Source organism: Camelus dromedarius, chromosome 14, assembly GCF_036321535.1.
Source record: "Camelus dromedarius isolate mCamDro1 chromosome 14, mCamDro1.pat, whole genome shotgun sequence".
Taxonomy (NCBI): domain Eukaryota; kingdom Metazoa; phylum Chordata; class Mammalia; order Artiodactyla; family Camelidae; genus Camelus; species Camelus dromedarius.
The window spans coordinates 50,554,616-50,576,666 of NC_087449.1; positions in this window are offsets into that span (position 1 = coordinate 50,554,616).

Here is a 22,051-nt window from a genome sequence, read left to right on the forward strand (position 1 = left end):
ATCTCAGCAACAGTCCCACCATCACCAGGCCTGAAGCCTACACACCATCCTTTATCCCTCCCCTGAAATCAATCACCATGGCCTATTGACTCTAAATCCTGAATTCCACTAAAAGCCACCCCTTTCCCCTCTGCCTCAGTTCTGCTCCCCACCTTCTCTCCCAGTGCCCTGGGCCAGCCTCCCTCCCGGTCTCACTGCCTCCCATCTCTCCTTTTCCAATCCAGCCTCACCCTGGGAACCAGAGGGCCCTTTCAAATGCAGACGCATCTGACCACATAGTTCTGCCCAAAAGCTTTCAATGGCCACCCAGCAGACTCAGTGTGCTTCCCAAAGCCCCATGCGTGACACCAAGTCTACCCAGGACCCAGCTCCCGTTCACCTCACTGCCCTGGGATTTCCTCCCTCCCATCACAGGATATACCCTGACCACACACACTACTGGAGGTCCTTAGCTCCCAGCTTCTCTCCCCTGGGCCTCTGCACGTGCTCTCCTCTGCCTGTCCACCTTCCCACTGGTCACTTCTGCTTTTCCAAGGCCATGCACGGGCATCACGTCCTCTGGGTTAAATCTTGTCACATGTTCTCAGAGCCCTGACATTGACACTGCCAGCTAGCTGGCAGCTTTCCTCCACACGGTGACTAAGGGCCCAGGCTCCTTCCATCTCATGGCTCCGCCCTCCTCCACGGCCTCAGATTCCTGCTTCCAGCTGGCAGAAGGGGAGAGAGACAGTAGAGAAGACACACCTGCTTCTTCTTTGTTTTTTTCCTCACAAATATTACATTTTAATATAAATCTCAGACTTGGTACTAGGCTAATTAAGACAAAGGTAGGCTATAGTAGTTTTTACAATGGCCTTGTTCTTAAGCATAAAAATGTCTAAGCTTTACCTAAAAGATAAACATTTTGTAATTAGTTCTCTGGAATTTTAAAATTGAAAACCTGATATAGATTCAGACTAGTGTTCTAAATCCATTCTAAAGACATGTTCTTTTTTTATTATAATAACAATAGCAATTATCATTATTACTACTATCTTGAGAATTTTTGTTAGGGACCAGAGCCAAGCATTGAGGCGCTTTTTATCAATCATATCTCTAATCATCACGACACATGTTGGATAAGTATCATTATGTCCAAACCAACACTGAGAATTGAACTAGTTCAAGATCATGTAACTAATGTGTCACTGTCTTGAGATTCAAACTATGACCTAATCCCAAAGCACACACTGTATTACTTCTGAAGACACACTTGCTTCTTAATAATCTTGACCAGAAGTGACACTCACATCACTTCTCCCAACCCACTGGTGAGAGCTGGTCACGTGGCCCCACCTAAGCGCAGGGAGGGCTGGGAAATGTAGTCCCAGTGGATCCTTTCCCAGCAACGTCCTCCACAGCTCCTCACACTCATCACCACCTTGTCATCATCACTGTATTAGTTTGCTAGGGCTGCTGCAACAAGACCCAACACACTGGACGGCTTAGAGCAGCAGAAACTTACTGGGTCACTGTTCTGGAGGCCGGAAGTCCGCATCCAGGCGTCAGCGGGGCCATGCTCCGTCTGAAGGCTTTGGAGAAGGCTCTGTTCCTGAGGCCTCTGGTAGCCTCAAGCATTCCTTGGCTGATGACCATCTTCTCCCTGTGTCTCACAACAGCATCTACTTCTGTGCCTGTCTCTGTGTCCAAACTTCCCCTTTTTATAAGGACACCAGTCAGTTTGGATTAGGGCCCAACTTAATGATCTCATTTTCACTCATTTACCTCTGGAAATACCCAGTTTCAAAGGAAGGCTACATTCTGAGGTCCTGGGGGTAGTACTCACATGTATCTTTGGGGAGGAACACAATTTAACATACAGCAATCATCAGGTCCACTTCACCTGGGCCATTTTCACCACCATCATCCTCTACCTCCGGGGGCCTGCAGGAGGGCAGGGAAGGTGGTTAAGAGGCTTTGAGGCAGACAGAAATGGACTTAAGCCCTTCCTTCCAAGGGAGCAATGATCAGGAGGAGACCAGCCCACTGACGGGTGGGGAGGAGGAGCAGGAAGGTGCTGAGAATGGACGGCAGCTTGCAAAACAAGACCGCATTTCCAGCTGGTCTTGAATGTGGCAGATTTTGAAATGTGATGCACAGAAAGAAAACAGACTCAGTTGAAATGGAAATGCATTGTGATGGGTAAGAGGGAGAGAAAGGAAAACTGCACCTCTTTTCAAAACATGTTTTATGTCACACCTGAAAGGAGAGCTCCTAATAAAAGCAGCCTGATGCTCCTCGAGACGATGGGGATGAGAGCGCACGAGCTCCCGGCAGAAAGATGCCAACAGTAATTGCAACCACAGTAAACTTCAGCCTTGGGAACACAGCCCAGAGGAAAGGGTCTTGCACTGATGATGGGAGCCTGGAAGGGGCCGCGAGCCCCACCTGCTGAGTGACTCCTGGGAGGTCACTTAAGGACCCTGAGCCTCCCTCCCCACCACCTCCAGCAGCCGCAATCACCCACTCCAGCAGCCGCAATGACCCTCCTGGGTCAGAAGGTAAAAGGCCCTGAGCAGGCCATGTACCATGCAGGGGGAAGAGGCACTGGGTCTGGCGACCTGGCAAGAACCTGGGAGGTGGTCAGATGGTCCCCTTGCACCGGCATTAGTTACAGGGTCACAGCATTCCTTCTGGAGCCACTGGCGAAGCCCCAGGGCCTAGTGCTCACCCCAACCTTGCCACCTGGCAGGCAGCTTTCCCCCAGGCGGAGATTTGGGACCCAGGGAGGAGGGTGGCCCCTTCCCGCCCCCTGGAGCTGACCATCCTTGTGCAGGATAGACGGTGGCAATTCCGTGGGTCTTTCCATGGTGGATTGGGGGAGGGTGTGGATGGGGGTCTAATGGTTCTGCAGGAATCACCCTGGACCGTTTCTTCACATGGGGCAGCCCATCCACCCCTCACAGCAAACCACACTGTCCCCATTTTGCAGATGAGGAAACTGAGGCTAGGGGGACTTGCCCAAGTCACCCAGCTGGAGAGCTGTGGATCTGGGGCTCGAACCCAGGCCGCCGGGCTCCAGAGATGGTGCCTTGCTCATCCTCACTCGAGAGCTCCTTATGAGTGGGCATCTCCCCTCCAGCCCCGGTGCTCCCTCGGGGCAGCAGCGATGCTGCATTCACCTCTGTGTCCCTGTTATGCTGGTTCCCACCCCCCAGGCCACGGAAACCTGGCGTCAGCCTACCCCGGGAAGCTCATTCACGCTGCAGGTTCCTGGGCCCCACCCACAGCTGCTGCATCAGCGTCTCTGGGCCTGGGGGCCCTGCATCTGCAGGATTTTTAAAAACTTCCCTGAGGAGTTATGTCCAAGGAGCAACGCCCTCAAGCCCTACGTGCCACTCTCTCTGTGTCTTTGGGCCTGGGGGGCGGGCACCGTGCTAAGTGCTTCACCTCTAGTGATTCAGCCAAAGGCCATTGCAACCCAACAAGCTCTCCACTATGATGTCCTCATTCCATGTCCCCGTAGAGCTTAACTCAGTGCCTGGCATACAGTCGGCACTCAAAACACACCTGTTGATGGACTCACTTTAGATACATGAACTTATTTAAGGTCCAACAGAAGTACAGCTGGATCTAGTTCCCATTTTACGGAAAGGGAGACTGAGGCTCAGGGCAGTTAAGTGATTGGAAGAGGCAGGGTCAGGATTCAGCAGGATCAGAGCTGGCTGGTTTGCAAGTCACTGGCCTCTCCCTTTCCCCCTGCACATGGAGCAGCAGCAAGGGCTGTGCAAACAAAGAGAGGGTTGATCCCGGGCCCCAGGGGCTTTGCTGAGGAGCCACCGTCTGCCAGCCAGGCAAGGAGTCCATTTGTATCCAGAGAGGCTATTTTAATGCCTAGTATGTGTGCTCAGAAGCTGTAACAGTGCTGTGTGCTTCTGTCATTGGTTCATCCCCAGAACACCCCCAACCCAGGCTGGATGCCCCTCCAGTGGGGTCTGAGTCCCTGCTATGGGTCTCCCTCCAGCCCTGACCTGGCTGTGCCTCCCACACTGCTGGGGAGTGACGCTGATCACTGCCCGGCACTGGGCACCTCACCTGAGCAGAAAGTCCCTTCCCTAGGGCTGAACTCGGCCTCCTGGTGGTTCCTCTTGAGGGTCCCAGCTCCACACCCAGGGACAACACAGAACCAGCAGGATCGCCCACCCAACAGCCTTCACACAACATCAACCAGGACGACAGCTCCAGTAATACGAGCTGTTTACTAAGTCTTCACTGCCTACCAGGTGCCACACAAAGGGATCCACTTGGGTCATCTCAACAAGTCTCCTAACAACCTGTGGGGTAGAAGCTGTTATTATCCAACTGTGCACATGGGGAAACTGAGGCTCATCAAGGCAGAAGGGTTTGCCCAAGATCATGCAGCACGCAGGCTTGATACACAGTGGCTGGTGCTACCTTCTCCTCCCTGCCCCTCCCAGGATCCCGCTGATGCCTTGCCCGGGTCCCTTGATGAATTCTCCTAAAATCCTAGACTAGCCCTTGGGCTGTGGGATACACCAAAGCCAAAACCTAATCCCACCCTGCACTCTCATCACAGGCAGTAATGAATGTCATTGTGAGATAAGCCATTAGGAGTTGGGATTTTACTGACTTAGAGTCTGAGCTGCATTATAGACACAAAGGTCCTGATAATGCAAAGGACTGACATGACTGTTCAAAGAGATTATCAATGAAGTAGGCGCAGAGCCAGGAGAAACAGAAACACCGTGTAATTCTGACCTCTCACACCATTGCCACCTGCTGTCCGCGTCCCTTTCACAGCTCTCAAAGCATGATTTGCCCTGGACAACCCCACCCTTTACAGATGAGGAAACCAGTGCTCCGAGAGGTGAAGTCACCTAAGATGACTCAGCTAGTGAGGGGCAGAGCCCAGAGGTGGACCCACGTTGTCTGCTGTCCAACAGGGAGCATTTCCCTGTTCGGTGGTCCTCGGCTGGACCAATATTGCCGAAAAATCTAACCGTTTGATTGTGTGGACTACAGGATGATGATGTCAGTTGAATTCACTCATCAGACAAGCCCCTGCTTCTCCCTTAAATAAGAGCAAATGGGAGGTGGAAACTGAGGCAGAAGCTTCTGGACAATAGTGCCAAGACTGTGGAGGCTCCTGCTTTAAGGGTCAGTCAGAACTATTACTATAACATCATTCATGGTCACCGACCACAGGCCATGGCACTGTTGGGATGGTCTAAACTTCCACCCAAGCCCCTAGGCAGCTACAAGGGCACCCCATCCCTCCACTCGAGAGAGCATGGGACACAAGGGAGGAGCAAGGGAGACAGAGTGTATGCCGGCTCCTGGGAGCGCCCCCACCCCCGGCCTTCCTGGAATGGGGTGAGCAGTTTGCCAAAAGAGAAAGCGCTTTGGCCCTTCATGCCCTGGAATGGTTGACCTTTCTCTTTTTATGCTGAGACTCAAAGGGCCACGTTTAATCTAGAGAAGTCTTTGCACTTGGTTATTAGACAAGAGTGAGGTCAGCAAGGGCTAATGCAGACTATTCCCCTCCGTGCACGTGGTCAGGGCAGCTGCCAAGAAAAGGGCGTTTGCAGCCAAGGTCTGCCTGGGGCTCCGGCCTCAACACCGGGGGTGTCAATCGGGGTCATCGCTGCAGCCAGTGCTCTGCTCTGGATTCTTTTTTGCTTTTGTTTTTTGTTTGTTTGTTTTTTTTATTGAAGTATAGTTAATTTACAAAGTTGTGAATTTACAAAGTTGTGTTAGTTTCTGGTGTACAGCATAGTGATTCAGTTATACATAGATATATTCCTTTTTACTAGACGTTATTACAAGATATTGAATACAGTTCCCTGCGCTATACAGGAGGACCTTGTTGTTTATCTGTTCTGTGTATAGTAGTTTGTATCTGCTAATCCCAAACTCCTAATTTATCTCTCCCTCTCCCTTTCCCCTTTGGTAACCATAAGTTTGTTTTCTATGTCTGTGAGTCTGTTTCCATTTTGCAAATAAGTTCATCTGTGTCTTTTTTTAGATTCCACATATAAATATCATATGAGATTTGTCTATGTCTGATTTACTTCACTTAGTATAATAATCTCTAGATCCATCCATGTTGCTGCAAATGGTATTCTTTCATTCTTTTTTATGACAGAGTAATATTCCATTATATATATTACATCACATGTTCTTTATCCAATCACCTGTCGATGGATACTTGGGTTGCCTCCATGTCATGTAAATAGTGCTGTTACGAACACTGGGGTACATGTACCTTTTCGAGTTAGAGTTTTCTCCAGATATATGCCCAGGAGTGGGATTGTTGGATCATATGGTAAGTCTATTTTTAGTTTTTCAAGGAACCTCTATACTGTTCTCCATAAGGCTGCACCAATTTACATTCCTACCAACAGTGTAAGAGGGTTCCCTTTTCTCCACACCCTCTCCAGCATTTATCATTTGTGGACTTTTTAATGATGGCCATTCTGACTGGTGTGAGGTGATACTTCATTGTAGTTTTGATTTGCATTTCTCTGATAATTAGCAGTGCTGAGCAGCTTTTCATGTGCCCCTTGGCCATCGGTAGCCTGAATTCTTTCTTCCCACACAGACTGCTGTGAATCTGGCTCCGACATGCCCAAGTCTAGATGTGTGGGGCCCCAGTGAACACAGTTGGTTGAGGACAGCAAAGGAATTGCAGTGTCCTCAGCCCTCTCTAGAACTGGAGAAGGGTCTGGGAGACTGCCTGACTATAGGGCCCAAATTTCCCTGTTCCAGTGCTTCCAAAGCCTTCCTGCAACCCTGACTGGAGAGACAGAACTTCTCAACATGGTCTATAAGGCCCTACCCAGCTGGGGCCCAGGGTTGCTCTAGCCTCACTTCATCCCACTCCCCTCACTGCATCTACTCCAACCACACTTGCCTCCTGGTCATGCTAAACTGCCCACCCCTGGGCCTTTGCACATGCTGTTCTCTTCACCTGGAACATTTTTTTTTTTCTTCCCTCTCACCTGAGAATCTCCCATTCATCACTTTCTCGAGACAGTCTTCCCTGACCACTTACTATAGCTGTAACTATACATGCAGGAGATGATTGATTTTTATACTGTGTGTTCCCACTGTAGTCTAAGCTCCAGGAGGGCAGAATCAGGAATCCTACCTGATTCTTCCCTCCTAGCACAGCATCTGTCACAGAATGAATACCCAGTAAATACTGAGTGAGTGAGTAAATGAACAGAGTTTCAACAGTGGTTACCATAGATGCATAAGGCTCTGTCAATGTAAACATTACCTAATTATCCAAATGTTCAAGGCGGGGTCTCGCTAGTTTGAGGGATCACAGAGCTAAGAGTTGGTCCAGAGAGCACTTTTGAGGGACCTAAGTTAAAGCAACAAAGGAACCACATATCAATGTCAAGGTTGAGAAAGATGGAGAGGAAAGCAGGTCTTGGGACGTGGGGGAGCGGGCAGAGAGAAAGTGGAGAGGACAGAATGGACCCAACTCTTTCCCCTCTCACTGCCAGCCCCACTCCAATTCCCAGAAACACCCCTCATCTACATGTCTGAGTGTGGTGGGTCTGCCAGTGTCTCCCCCCACTATAGATTCTCCCATCTTCCTTTAGTAATTGAACCTAAAATGTCGGTTTTGTCCACGGCTGCTCAGACTACATTTCCCGAGGCTGAGAAAACCTCTGTCTCGGTCCATTCCCACTGCCTTGTATTGGGCACAGCCAACCCACAGAGCGAGGGAAAGGGAAGGAAGGAAAATTTATGGTACAACTGACGGGGATGACGGTTATGAATGGGTGGACGTCCGGCCACCCACCCATCACACCCACCGAGAGAAGCCTCAGGCTGGGGGACTCAGGGGCCGAGTCCTCACTGCAGGGCTCACTCCGGCCCCCACCATCAGGCCTAGTGGAGCCATCAAATAAATCCAACATTTAGAAAAGCGGGGCAGGGCATTCAGCAGACACTTTCCTGAAATGCAATGGTAATAAAAGAGAAAAATGGGCCAGCTCAGTCCAGATACCCAGCACCAGAGAAGTAATTATCCCACTTTCTGGTCTTCGGCAAGGATGCCAGTGGCAGAAGCACCTGACCAGGTAATCCATCAGCCTCAGATTTATGGACTCCCTGGGAACCCAACGTACAAAGTCTCCTCTCCAGTTCACTTGAAACAACACTATTTAGATTTTGTCAAGATTATAGCTCTTCTCTGCCATCCCTGACTGAGGAGGCAGGCACCACAATGTGTGGCACAAACTGAATGTTGATTGGCTGGCACCAACCCTGAAGAAACATCTCTGCAAATGAGCCCATTGTTTCCAACTTCCCAAGACCTCCCCAGGGCCATGGTTTCCTCCTGTGAGTCCCTTGAGCTGCAGGTGTCACACTAGGCAGACAGAGAGCCCAGCTGCATGACCATAAGGAATAAGGCTGTGTTGTGTAGAAGATGCCACAAGCCTCTGTTTCCTCATCTGTGAAATGGGAATCACAGCATGGGATGATGAGGGCTCTCATTTTCTTTACTGTTTAAAAAATTATTTTCAAAATGAGACTATTTTTCTCATGCATGGAGAAACCTAAGCACAACAAGACATAAATAAAATGAGGGTAGGCATACACACCCCACTGACTGGCAGGGAGAGTTGAACTGAATGATACTCAGGATGCCCAAAGCACAGGGCTGCACACGGGCTGAGCGCACAGGGCCTGTGGCTGCCAGGCTGCTCCGATGACTGTGACTGATGCTGGTTGTGGCTGTTGGAAATCAAGGTTCTTGGCAGGGTGTTGACTGTGTCACACTGAACAGGAAGGACGACCTCTCTGATCCATCTCTCAAATAAGACACTGTTTTCCAGCCTAGAGGCAGGGGGATGGACTGCAGACCTTTTCATGCCATTTCCAGTCCCTGAAACCCCTGTTTGTGAGTCCCCATGGGGATGGTGACCTTTAATGTTAACTGTTCAGGAGGACGAGACATGGTTGCAGGGGTCTCTTCACTTCTCCGTGGTCCAGTGCCTTCACTCACTCACTCATCCACTCATTCATTTATTCATTCAGGCGCCTAGCAGCATTTGTTTAGCACTTTATAAGCCATGCCCTGGTCCTCGGGAAGCTTGTGGGTGAGAAGCACACAGAAGCAGACGAGTCTGGTGCAGTGGGAGGTGCCTGCAGGGACATGTAGGGGCTGGGGAGCTCTAAACAAGGTTTGCCTGAATCTGCCTGGGGAGGGCAGGCAAGTGTCACAGAAGAGGTGATATTGACTGAGAAGGGGCAGGGGGAGTTTGTTGGGCTGTCATGGTGGAAGAGCACTCCAGACAGAGGGAACAGCATGTGCAGAGGCTCAGAAGCACTTAGCCTGTTCAAGGAAGAACCCATGGTCTGGAATGGCTGGAGGATGTGGTGTGTGTTTAAGGGATGGAGCAGAGGTAAGAGATGAGGCTGGAGAGGCCAGTGCCTGGGGTCTCTTCTCTCTGTTTTCCCATGAATGATGCCTAGAGAACTTCTTTCTATGTCTGAGTTCAAGTCCCAGCTCTTTGCTCTTTTTTTTTTAAATTAAAGTGTAGTTGATTTACAATGTTAGTTTCAGTTATATAGCAAAGTGATTCAATTATACATATATATACATATATTTTTTCTTTTCAGATTCTTTTCCATTATATGTTATTACAAGAAATTGAATATAATTTCCTGTGTCCACTGTCTGTGGCTCCCATCTTTCTAAGCTCTCTTATCTGACAGGACAGCCTTATCATTTATCTGGAGCCTCCAGGACTAACTGTGCCCTGAGCTGCAACCAGCTGGTGTCTGAGCCTTGAGAAACACGGGCTTGCCTAAGGCAGCCTGAGGGGGCAGAACATGCCAACGTGAAGCCCTCCTGATTTCCTTCTTCTGCCGCGAGGAGAGAGAGAAGGAATTAACAGCCAGAAGTGGTGAAAATAAAACATGAACATATGGCCATTCACAATAGCATCATAAATGAGAAAATACTTAGGAATAAATTTAATATCGGAAGGGCAAACCTTGTGCACTGAACACTATGAAACATCGCTGAGATCAATTAAAGAAGATCTAAATAAATGGAGAGATATTTCACATTCGTGGGCTAGAAGACTCCAAATTGTCAAGTTGGCAATTTTCCCCAAATTGATCTACATATTCAATGTAATCCCTATAAAAATCTCAGCAAGCTTCTTTTTATAGAAATTGACAAACTGACTCTGAAATTTACATGGAAATTCAAAAGACTGAGAATAGACCAAACAATTTTGAAAAAGAACAAAGTTGGAAGACCAGTAGCTACAATCTGACTTTAAAACACACTGTAAAGCCACAGTCATCCAGATAGTGTGGCATGGGTGCAAAGAAAGGCATATAGATCAAAGAAAAGAAATTGACAGTCCTAAAGTAAGCCATTCAATTTATGGTGAATTGATTTGCAACCAAGGTACAAAGACAATTCAATGTCTTATTGAATCATCACAGCACCTTTGTCCATTCATTCAAACAATCTTGTTGATGAATGGTGCTGGGACAGTTGGCTATCCATACGAACTTAAACCCTCACTTGATTCTATACACAACAGTTAATCCCAAATGGATCAAAGACTCAAACATAAGAGCTAAAATCATAAAAGTTCCAGAAAAAATAACAAGGGAATAAATCTCCGTGACCTTGAAGAATTCTTCCTTTTTGGAAGAGACCAAAAAGAAGATCTATTTTTTTTTTAATTTCACTTTATCAAAATTAAAAACTTTTGTTTCAGAGGACACCATTAAGAAAATGAAAAGACCAAGCCACAGAGTGGGAAGAAATATTTGTAAATCGCATACTGATAAATGTTATATCCAAAGTATATCAGTATCACTTATAACTCAATAATAAGAAGACAAACAACCTAATTTAAAAATAGGCTAAAGACTTGGGTAGACACTTCACCAAAGAAAATTTGAGTGGCTAATTAGCTTATAAAAACATGCTCAACATGTTCAACTCATGAGATTACTCATTAGGTACAAGCAAACCCAGGCACAGACCTTACAGCAGTCACAAAAATTAGCTCAAAACTAATGTAAAATGTAAACTATAAAATTTCTAGAAGAAAACAGGAGAAAATCTAGGTTACCTTGGGTGTGGCTCTAAATTTATAGGTATAACAAAAGCATAATACATAGGAAAAAATTGAGAAGGTATAGTTAATTAAAATTAAAATCTTCTGCTGTGAGAAAGGCACTGTTAACAAGAATAAAAATATAAAGCAGAGTCTGGAAGAAAATATTTTCAAAACACATATCTGGTAAAATATTTGTCTCCAAAATATATAAATAACTCTTATAACTCAACAATAAGAAAACAAACAACCCAATTTTAAAAGTGGGCAAAAGTTCTGAACAGATACTCCACCAAAGAAAATATACAGATGGCAAGTAGGCATTTGAAAAGAGGCTCAACATCATATAGCAATAGGGAATTACAAATTAAAACAACGAAAATAACACCGTCTACCTACTAGAAAAGCTAAAATCAAAAAAAAAAAAATATCTGATGATTCCTGGCAAGGACGTGGAGCGATAGGAGCTCTCGTTCACCACGATGGGGATGCAAAATGGTACAGCTACTTTAGAAGACAGTTCAGCAGTTGTTCACAAAGCTAAACATACTCTTACCATACAATCCAGTAGTCACACTCCTAGGTATTTGCCCAACTGATTTGAAAAGTTATGTCCACGCAAAACAAAACACTCGTGCAAATATTTACAGCAACTTTATTCATACTTGCCAAAAACTGTAAACAATCTTTGATAGGTAATATGAATAAACAAACTGTGATACAGCCATACAAAAGGATGTTATTCAATGATTAAAAGAAATGAGCTATCAAGCCATGCAAAAGCATGGATGAATTTTAAATGTCTATGGCTAAGTGAAAAAAGACTCTCTGACAAGGCTGCATACTCTATGTTCCACATTTATGACATCCTGGAAAAGACAAAACAATGAAGATGGTAAACAGACCTGTGTCTCCATCATACATGATTGCACATCTCAAAGACACCGCAAATTTAATTTGTCAAAAGTAGAACACTCAGTCTTACCTTCCACACCTGGTGCTTTGTTGTCACCATCTCTGTGGATGGCACCTCATTCATTCAACCAGTTATTCAAGTAAGAAACCCAGGAGTCACCTTGAGACGTCCCTCCCCCATCACCTCCAACACCCAGCCTCTCACTAGGTCCTGATGATCCTAGTTCATAAGTGTCTCTCAAATCTTCCTGCTTCACTGCTTTTCTGTGTCCACTTCCTCAAACCCAAATCCATCATCTCTTGTCTGCATGACAGTCCTGCATCCGCTCTGGCCACCCCCACTCCAATACATTCTGCTTTTATCAGCTATTCTGATGCTGGGAAGGCAATTCTGATGACGGCATCTCTCCACTTAGAGACACTTCAGTGGCACCCTGTTTCTCTTGAGTTAAAACAGAGCTCTTTTCTGGGGGAACTATATTCAATTTCTTGTCATGAGCCGTAACAGAAAAGAAACTGAAAATATATATGTATGTATATATGTATAACTGAATCACTTTGCTGTACACCTGAAACTAACATTGTAAATCAACTACACGTCAATAAAAAATAAGAATTAAAAAAAAAATAAATAAAAACAGAGTTCTTTGGTCTCTAAAGCTTCATAAGATTCAGCCCCTGCCCTTTCTTTTGGTCAACTCACAGCACAATCCCTCTCTCCACCCTAGGCTCTGGCCTTCAGTTTTTTTACCATGCCACACCCCCATCCCACCACAGTGCCTTTGCACACGCAGTTCCCTCCTCTATGATGGGTCATTCCTGACGGCCACACCACCATCCACCTCAGCCGCACGCAATGCTCGTGGAACCAAACCTACTCTCCTGCAGGAAAATAAATAACAGGAAACCTATCACTGGAACCCTAGCCCAGGGATTCACAGCCCCCAAACAGCAGAGGTATGAGCAGTGCCTAAAATAAGGAAGACAATTTGGGGCTAAAATAAAGGCAGGATCTGTGCCTGGTAGGGTTCCTGAGGACTCTAACTCACTCTTTACCTGCCTCCTCTGGCTGTACCGAGGAGTTGTTTTCATTAGTACCTTTTTATGGTAGCTTCAAAGATTATTATGTCAATATGTTATCCAATGTTTGTAGGAAGAGGGCAGAGTAACGGTTCCCCCTGCCATCCCTCAGCTACCCTTCTGTCTATAGTTATGACTCTTCTGGCTGCCCACCCACCTGCCCCCGGCCTGAGAGATGTTGAAGACAAACACAGCTGAACTTTAGTTTAAGCAGCGAAAACAGAATTTATTCAATAATACTGACACTAAGGGAAAGAGCTGAGCCCCGTCCCCATCTGTGCAGAGGTGATCGGATGGTTTAAAGGGAGAATGATGGAGGAGGAGGGGAAATGGCAGGGGCTTGAGAAGAGTCCAGGAAGTGAAACATGACAAACACTGGGAAGGAAGTTTGGTCCATGTGAAATCCAATTGGGTTTGCTAAGCAGTGCTTAGCAAGTTGGGTTCCTGCCCTCCCCCAGAAGTTGGCAGACAGCAGTTGAATCTTCAGCTGTTGGCTGAAACAAACGCTAACTTCTTTTGGCAGCTTGGAGTGTTCTCAGGCAGGCCCTCTAAGAGCAGCGAGGGACATCCTAGGGGTGTCGCCTTGAGCTGTTAGAAACTATGTTAGTGTTTTGTTCCATTCTTTATGGGCTAAGTTTAAGCCTAGTGGAGAAGAAGGCTCAGAGGAGCCAAGCTAGAGTTTGATCTTTTGTCAGAAACCAGGGGCACGTCTTCATTCTGGGCTGCCAGTCCAATCTGCTTACGATGCTTAGGACTTTGTTAAATTTCCTGTGGCATCAGCTGCCCAGGTACGTTCTTTGTCAAAGCCTTCTCTGTGAGAGAGCAGACGGTGCCAGTTTCCTCTGGAACATGGATCTGAGGCATCTCTGTTCCTGCACAGTGCCAAGCACAGTGCCCAGCTCTTAGTAAGAACTTGGGAAAATACTGGTTGAATTGGACAGAACTTGAAACAGAAAGTGAATGTATTTTTAAGGGTTGCACTGGAGCACAAAAGAAATGGGTTTATAAATCAAGAGCATTTTCTGTAGGCCCCTGGAGAGGGCAGCATTTCAAGGAAGGCTTTGGCAAATCTTTTTTGTAAAGTGTGGAATTGCTTTCCATTGTAAAAAGTTCTTATCTGCAAGGCTGTTTCACATATAGATCCTAGGGCGGAGAGGAGAGAAGGTTTCAGAGAGGAGTGAGCAACTGTTCCAAATATTGATAGGTCAAATGTCTTTGAAAGTTGACCGCTGGGTTTATCAAAGCATAGTTAATTGGTGAACTTGGCAAGAGCTGTTATGGTGGAGTGTGAGGGGATGAAATCCAGTGAAGGTGGAGGGAAAAGAAAACGGGAGGAGGGAAATTAGAGAGCAGTAACGGTGACTCTTTGTTTTACTGTGAAGAGAAGCCAAGGTAGCAGAAGAGGTTTTGTGTTTTGTTTTTAATTGAAGTGTAGTTGATTTACACTATTGTGTCAGTTTCTGGTGTACAGCAAAGTGATTCAGTTATACATATATACATATTCTTTATCAGATTCTTTTCCACTGTGGTTTATTACAGGATACTGAGTATAGTTCCCTGTGCTATACAGTAGGACCTTACCATTTATCTTTTTTTTTATTGAATTATAGTCAATTAACATTATGTTACTATCTGGCATACAGCATAGTGATTCAGATAGATAAAGATAGATAGATAGATAAATAGATAGATAGATAGATAGATAGATAGATAGATACTTTTTCATATTCTTTTTCATTATAGGCCATTACTGAAAATAGTTCCCTGTGCTATACAGTAGGACCTTGTTGTTTATTTGATACTTAGTAGTTAGGATTTATCCTTCTCCACCCTCATTCCCCCCTGGTAACCATGAGTTTGTTTTCTATGTCTGTGTGTCTGTTTCTGTTTTGTAATTCTCTCTGCCTTTTTTTTTTAGATTTGGTGGGTAGGAAGTAATTAGACTTATTTATTTTCAGGGGAAATACTGGGGATCAAACCCAGGACCTCGCGCATGCTAAGCATGTGCTCTACCACTTGAGCTACTTGAGCTATATATCCTCCCCTCTGTTTCTGTTTTGTAAATAAATTCATTTGTATCCTTTTTTTTTTTTAAGATTCCACACATAAGTGATATCATATGGTATTTTTCTTATCCTTTTTGGCTTACTTCATTTAGAATGACAATCTCCAGGTCCATCCATGTTGCTGCAAATGGCATTATTTCATTCTTTTATATGGCTGAGTAGTATTCCACTGTGTAAACATACAACATAGCAGAAGAGGTTTGATATCAACTTGTTTTATTTGGCAAAGTTACACAGTTAATGGTGTGTCTGTACACTATTTGGAATGATCTGGGAGAGATGGGAATTTTGATGATGTAGGCAAGAAGGGGACGGGATCTCAAGCACAAATGGCCTTGGATAAGGGACGTAGAGTTCATGTGGTCCAAGGGCCGCAATGCCTAGGGAGTTTTCCTGAGAGATCCCAAAACAGGCACACACCCTTCTAGATACTTATCTGAATATAAACCAAAATTATTAGAATCTTTATCATGCTGTTCATATTTTTCAGCAACCTCCTTTCTTTATTCAAAAACACATCATGAAATTCTCCCAAGTTAGAGCATAGAGGCCAAATTCAATCAACTTAATGGCTGCTTATTATTCAATGGTATGAACGTGCCATAATTTAGGTAACCAACCTCCTACTGATGGGCATTTAGATTTCTCCAATCTTGCTATTACAAATGACATGATAGTGAAGATCCTTACATAGCTCTGTATTCTAGAGTATTTCAGAATGGTCGACTCCTAGAAGTTAAATTGATGAGACAAAGGGTATATGCATTTTGAATTTTAATAGATGCTATCCAAGTGTCCTCCACTAAGGTTACCCCAATGAACATCCCATCAGTAGGATATGAGAGAGTGAGTGTAACTCTGGAAGGTTGGTTTGTGTTTGGACTTTCCATAACAGACCTGTTCAGCCTGAAAATACATATGTGTCAAAATCATAAGTAATAAATCACTGCCGTCTCATCTCCAGGCTGCAGGAATGTGCTGACCCCAACTGGTCTCAGGAGATGGAGAGGCAGAGAATTGGGACAGTGAGAGAGGAGAGAGCAGACAACTGGGTGGGGCTGGGGGGAGGGGAGGAGTTTCCTGGGGGAACTGCTGGGTGCTCCGGGGCAGGGAGCTGGGCTCTAGCTTCTCAAACCACTCCTGTTGGGTCCCTGGCAAGTGGACCAGGCTTTCATTGCCCAATCTCAACAAATGTGCTTGTGCAGATCCAAGGAGGTAGCAAATATAAAAATGATACTGTAAACGCTGGAGCAGAGACTGCAGGCTGCCCACTGATAGTCACCTTCGTCTTCTTTCTTACTAACGCAACCCCTATTTGGCCAGGGACAGCAATTTCCCCTACTTGAAAACATTACATTTCCCGCCCTTCTTCAGGGAGTCATGTGACACAGTCCCCACCAGTGAGACGGGACCCGGGTTGCTGCTGGGCATTCTGGGAAACCCCAGCCGGGCTTCCCTTGGGCCGCCAGCTGCTAGTCCTAAAGGGATTCCAGCAGCCTGGGTGGAGCCACCAGGCCGTGACCTCAGGGCGGCCCACAGCCCTGAGGGCGCCAAGGAGAGACAGAGGGAGAGGCTGGATTGATGGCATCTTGAAGCTGCTTGGCCTTCATTACCCCTCACCCCTCCACCAAGACGTCTCATTGGGTGAGAAAAATAACCTTCAGATTTGTCTAGGCCTCTGTTGGTTAGGTTCCCATCGCTCTCGGGAAGGCCCTTCCTAACTATACAAATGGAAGCGTGCGGGGTGACAGGGCAGCAGACTGGACTCCAGGAAACCTGGCACACCCCCTTCACAACCGACCGGCTGTGTGAGCTGGCCTCCCTCATCTGTAACTAGGGCAACAGTCCAAGGGATGCTAGACTTGCAGGGATCAAAGGAGGATAAAGTGAAATAAACTCTTTGAAAGCTTCTGTCCTGAGACACAGTGGGGCTGGGAGCTGGTTCTGATCTCTGACTGGTCGGCGGTTTACCTTGGACAACCCTCAACCACTTTCTGACCCTCTGTTGTTTCATGTTTAAATAGGAGAGTGGATACACTTTGTAAAGGATGACACTGTTTAAGGGAGAGGGGTTGTCAGTGTGTAGGTACCGACTTCAGGATGGTTGACCGTCCCAGCCAGGGGCCACGAAGATGACAGCTCAGGACTCACGTAGTCAGCAAGGCCAGTGGGGCAGTGGGAGAGCATCAGGCTAGGAGCCAGGAGCCCTTCCACCTGGGCCGCTCTGCCTGCCTTGGAATGCCCCTCCACTCCTGGGCTGCAGTTTGCCCCCTATAAAATGCAGGGTTTTGACCATGAAGAGCCTCACCATGTCTCAGACACTTGGAGCTAATTTTTCTGCCTTCACAGACCTGCAGGGAGGCAGGGTCAGGTGGCAGAGACTGAGGGCAGCTACCCATCAGGAGCGTGAAGTGTGAGGAGCCCCAGATCCTCTGAGAGAGTCTCCAGCAGGATCCAGCTGGATGGATCTACTGAGACACCTGCCCATGCAGGGGAAGAGTGCAAGGGCAAAGAGGTGATGAGGGATCCCTTTTTCCACTCACCCAGGGCAGGGTGGACTCTGGCCCATGCAGGCTGTCCTGCTTGGTTTGGGCGAGAACAAGTCTTGCCTTTCAGATTTCACCGTAATTCAGCAGCAGCCCTGAGCAGATGGACACCCGCTGGGGTGTCCGCTCTCTAGGAAGACCTGAGTCTTCTACTGATGAGCTGTGTGACCTTGAGACAATCACTTAACCTCTCTGGGTCTGTAGCCAGATTTCTAAATGTAAGGATGTCAAAACAGGTGCTTTTGAAGATGCTTCCAAAGTTAAAATATAAGATTCTGAATTTAGGGTAATAATAGTTACATTCTCATTAGACTATTCAGAAGATGAAATGACATCAACCAGGCTTGCTGGATGTTAGGCTTTTCTCCCCCTCTTCCACCTGATTTTGTACATTTGCTTTTCTTGCCCTCCATCCTGAGCTCCTGGGAGGGTATCTGTGGACTGTTACCACCCAGTACCCTGGCACTCTATTACTAGTAAAGCTGTAATTTCCTTCAGAATTCCCCACCCCCTACTCTCAGCCGATCCCAGGCTTAGGCTGGATCAACCCCTCTCCCAGATTGCAGGAGGGTCCCTGATTGGTCAGCCAATCACCACATTCCCCCTCACTGACCTTCCTGATTGGTTCAGGGAGAGGTGTGTGGCCCTTGGAGCCAATGGGATTCGGCTCTGGACTTTTGATTATTTGTGTGGGAAGCTCTCTCTTCCCTGCTAGACTCTGGTCTGGATGGAAAACTACCTGGTTTCCAAGAAGGAGGATCTGAGCATGGCCTTGCTTGGGGGAAAGATGCTGAAAGATGCAGAAGGTCCTGGTGGCATCGTTTGAGCCCCAGCAACGAGGTCTAAGGTCTAAGGGTCCTTTAGGCCCCTCCTCATCCCTGAGCTTGTCAGTGGCATAAAACCAATAAATCCTTTCTAATCTCAAGCCAGGTTGCACTGAGGTTTCTGTCACAAGAAAAGAAAGCCTAATGGCTGCCTCCCCTCCAGCATCTAAGTCTCGAAGCTGAGAGCAGCACAAAACATCACTGTGTCAGCCTCTCCCCCAGGGGTGTCAGTCCAGTTCATCTCCTGCTCCCCTCCCCTTCTCCCCATTTTCTTCCCTCCCACAGAGGAAGCTGCAGAAACCACCCCGTAATGGCATCTCCAAGGGCGAGGGTACATTATCCCCAGAATCTAATGAACCAAGCAGCCCTGCCACTGCCAGACCCGCATCAGGCAGTGACCGTGAGGGCTGCTGACTCAGCACTGTGGGTTCCTGGTGCTGGCTTGCCTTCTTCTGGCAGAAGGGAGTTTTGAGCTGGGAAGCCACTGGTCATATTTAAGGTGGGGGTTGGGGAGGAGCCATCACACAGAACCCTCTACAGTCAAGGCTCTGGGAGGGGTCTTAGAAGTGACCTTGCTCTGCAGATGTACAGAGAGGCTGAGTGACTTGCCCCACTACCTCCTCTCGCTCTGCCATGGTATCCTCCCAGGATTAGACCCGTTTCCTCCCCAGGCCCTAAGCAGCCCCTGCATAGAACCCTCACTGTCTCCCAGAGTCAACACGACACTGAACACTCCCAGTTACGTACCAAGTCTTCTCAGTTCTTCTTCCATCAGCGGGTCCTGAGTGGGAGGATGCAGAGGGGATTGGATGGGCCCTGCGGGGTCTGCTGCACCCTCACTCCTAGGGCCTGAGCTGAGCTCAGGGCTCAGGCACTGCTCCTCCTCTCAGATCTTATGGATGCTCTTCTTCCCCCGAGTCAGGATCCCCACCACCACCTGCTCCTGGCCCCACTGGTGGGTGGAGCTCTGCCTGCCTGCAGGACACACCCCTGCCGTATTTTGTTGCTGGAGGGCCTGGGCTGACCTTGCTGGTCCTCTCACACCTGCCCCCAGTTTCTCTAAATGCTGAGTCTCGCTTGCAATCAGCTACAGCCAGGGCTGCCTCCAACGCTCTCTTGTCTATTTGAGCAAGAAAATCTATTGCCCACATCCCTGAGTCTCCATGTTTGGTCCACCTCGATGCAGACCCACCTGCCCAGGGCCTCCTGAGACAATCAGCAGTGAGACAGATGAGGGCTAGAAGCCAGGGCTCCCCATCACTGCCTCCACCCAGTTCAGCACATTGTCTGGCACCCAATTCAAGGCAGCAGCCACTTGTCTGAGCAGCTGCCTTGTGCCAGTCACCATGCTGAGAGCTTCCCACAGCCCCTCTCCTGTGACCCTCACAATTTCCTGTGAAGGAGGGTTCATCAGCTTCACCTTCCAAATGGGGGAACTGAGGACCTGCCCCAAGGTCACCCACCTGATCCTAAGACACCTGAAGGAGGTGCACATACATCCCATCCCCTCCCTCCCACCGCCCCTGGCTGCATGGATGTGGTTTTTAACCTCCAGGTACAACCCGCCCTGCAGTCCTCTTCCCAAATCCTTCTTGGCCATTGTTTACCTGGAACCATCCCATGAATCCTGCCAAGTAAATGTCAGAGATCATCCCTGGGAACTGGAGGCCAGGACCAGCACGTGGCCAGCAGACCCCCAGCCCTGCTCCCGAGAGGTCCTTGTTTAACCTAAGTCACCAGGGCACTGCATCTGCCCCACTTTGGACTTTGCAACAATGACAGGAGGGCTTGTTATCAAAACCGATTTGTGGGGGTTGAAACAAGGCTTCAGATGAAGATCTCAGCGGTGGGGCCACAGGACCCAGGCAAAAATGCAAGGCCATCAGCTGTTGGGTAAAGCACAATGGCTATCATGAAATTTTAATTAAACTCTTACTTGCATGAATAATTAAGCATGAGGGTCAAGTGCGCGGACTCCCTCGGGCCTGCTCTGGAAGGAAAGCTAGGACAACCTCGGCTTCAGATGCAGGGCTCGGAGGGAGTCTGCAAATGCCCAGGGACCCTGGGTCTTCTCCAGTGCTGGCCCCAGGAGCTGCCCCCATTCTGCCACATTTCCTGCTCTGCTTGGCCCCGCAGGAAGTGGCAGGTGAGAGAGACGGGAGGAAGAGACAGAAAAGCAACAGGGGTTGAGGGTTGTAGTCGGGGTTTCCACTGAACCTAAGGTATAAGTCATGATTCTGCAGCTTGCTAGCTGCACCATCTTTAACAACTCCCTCTTTTCAACTTCAATTTCCTTCTCTGAAAAATAAGGACTGTAACTCTTCATCTTTTTAGAAGCATTGATTATTTTCATCCCTCACTGCTCAGCCCACAGCCCTGAGAAGTTATTCTTCCCCCACCCACCATCACCAGCAGTCCTCAGCTTATTAACAGTATTGAGGTGGATACTGGTCCACATTGGACAAATTAGCAGATATTCTCTCCCAGGAATCTCAGTTTGGAACGTGGAGACAGTCACTGAGCTGTAGGACCCAGCTGGAAGAGCATTGTAGCAAGGGTATGTGGGGGCCACCAAAATGGTGCAGCCGTGGTGGGTCAGAGCGAGCAGAGAAGCCAATCTACAGCATGAAGGTAGAAGATGGGCAGAGGGAACCAGAGGTGGTCACCCTGCAGGTCCAGTCAGAGACCAAGGCAGACACCAAGAGACAGCGAGGGTCCCTGTCAGGTGACTCCCGGACCCCAGGACACCTGGCTGCACTTTCTACATTTGGGGTCTGAGGAGACCCCTGTGTCCTTCCACTAAGCTGTCTGCCTAGTTGAGCTCATCTGTTTGGGTCTGTGAACCAGGTAGGGTTCTTCTGCGTTGCATACATCAGAAAGCTCAGCCCCGACTGGCTTAAGCAAAGGGGAATCCATTGATTCATGTCACAGCAACTTTCAGGGTTAGGGTTGGTTTCAGAGACAGTTCAGTGGGTTCCCCAGTGATGTCCCCAAGGCCTGGCTTCTCTCTGCTTCTCCTTCACGCATTGTCTCCTTTCATAGACGACACCTAAGATGGCGGCAACAACTGTAGACTGTGAACTTCCAGGTTCAAATTCAGTGGCAAAAAGCAAGAATCTCTTTTCCAGAAGCCCCATTGCATCTCATTGGTCCTACTGGGTCCTATGCACCCCCTGAGCCAACTACTAGGACTGAAAAAACCCACTGCACAGACTGGCGTAAACGTTGGCCCACCTCTGAGCTAGGAGGCCACCTCGCCCCCAGACTGAGAGTGGGAAAGGGAGTGATCCACAGACGAAGCCAGCTCAGCTGCTGCGGGAAGAGGGCGACGGGCGAGCAGCCTTGCTTGTGGATGCCCAAAGACAGGATGCCAAAGGGACGGGGAGGGGAAATGAGGTCCCTGGGAAATGCATCTGCGCAGTGCAGGTGCCCAGGAAATGCCAACTTCTTCCCTCCTTGCCCCTAAGTTAGTAGCTTTTCTGTACAGCTGTTGAGGCTGGGACTCCAACCCC